The sequence below is a fragment of the Mandrillus leucophaeus genome, unplaced genomic scaffold (assembly GCF_000951045.1).
Source record: "Mandrillus leucophaeus isolate KB7577 unplaced genomic scaffold, Mleu.le_1.0 Scaffold297, whole genome shotgun sequence".
Classification (NCBI taxonomy): domain Eukaryota; kingdom Metazoa; phylum Chordata; class Mammalia; order Primates; family Cercopithecidae; genus Mandrillus; species Mandrillus leucophaeus.
In genome coordinates, this window is record NW_012103109.1 from 2,622,282 (window position 1) to 2,623,904 (window position 1,623).

Consider the following 1,623-nt stretch of genomic DNA (forward strand, 5'->3'; position numbering starts at 1 on the left):
CACATCTGGACGGCATCTGCCGCGGGGGAGGGGCTCGGAGCCGCGCCCCGAGTGTCCCGCAGGGAGCTTAGCGCATCCGGGGCAGGAAGCCCGCGCATCCCGTGCAGACGGGTGGTGCAGATAACGGACCCACCACAGCACGCAGTTCAACTTTCTTGGTACCTGGGGCTCCCAGCGCAGAAGGCTAAGGGAAGTAGCACGACTTTGCGAAAAAGCACGGGAGTCGGGAACACGCGCTTCTCATTTTTTCTTTTTCCTTTTTTTGTTTTTGAGACATAGTCTTGCTCTGTCGCCCAGACTGGAGTGCAGTGGCGCTTTCTCCGCTCACTGCAACTTCCTCCTCCCGGGTTCAAGCAATTATCCTGCCTCAGCCTCCCAAGTAACTGGGATTACAGGCGCACACCACCACGCCTGGTTAATTTTTGGATTATTAGTAGAGACAGAGTTTCACCATGTTGGCAAGGCTGGTCTTGAACTCCTGACCTCAAGTGATCCACCCGCCTCGGCCTCCCAAAGTGCTGAGATTACAGGCGTGAGCCACCGCACCTGGCCTGCGCCTCTCATCTTGATCCTGCTTGCAGAGGTTGTGTAGCCGCGGGAGCCCCGCCCGGGTGGAGCCATGACCGGCAGGGCTCCCCATCTCTGAGCAACTTTACTGGGCGGTACCAGATAATATTTGTGTTGCTTCCCTGTGGCTGCGGTAACACAAACGTAAAACAACACAAATTTACTATCTTACAAGTTTTGTAAAATCAGAAGTCCAAAATGGGTCTCGCTGGACTAAAAGCAAGGGGGTTGAGGGATACAGCTTTCTCAGAGGCTGGAAGGGAGCCTGTTTCTTTGGCTTTTCTGGCTTCTAGAAGCTGCCCACATTCCTTGACTGGTGGCCCCATCCATCTTCAAGCCAGCAGTGGCCCCTAGTCTCTCACAACCTGTGACTATGACACCAACTGTTCTGCCTCTTGCTTCCACTGGTAAACATCTTTGTGATTACATTGGGCTTACCCAGATAATCCAGGGTAATCTTTCTATTTTAAATCAATGGATTGTCAACTTTAACTCCACCTGCAACTGTAATTTCCCTTTGCGGGGGTAGCATAACGTATTCACAGATTCTGGGCATTAGAACCAGGGCATCTTTTGAGGAGGAGGAGATTATTATGTCTACCACAGTATTCAAGCTGACTTCCCGAATTTCAGATTTCTTTCTTTCTTTTTCTTTTCTTTTCTTTTTTTTTTTTTTTGTTTTTTTGAGATGGAGTCTCGCTCTGTGGCCCAGGCTGGAGTGCAGTGGCGCGATCTCAGCTCACTGCAAGCTCCGCCTTCCGGGTTGACGCCATTCTCCTGCCTCAGCCTCCCGAGTAGCTGGGACTACAGGCGCCCGCCACCTCGCTCGGATAGTTGTTTTGTATTTTTTAGTAGAGACGGGGTTTCACCGTGTTAGCCAGGATGGTCTCGATCTCCTGACCTCGTGATCCGCCCGTCTTGGCCTCCCAAAGTGCTGGGATTACACCGAATTTCAGATTTATAATCAAATTTAAGTTCTTCCTTATCCATGATTGGAATCCTTGGGACAGTTAAAGCCTTGCACTGCATGGTCCAAATTCATTGCTTTGTGACTGG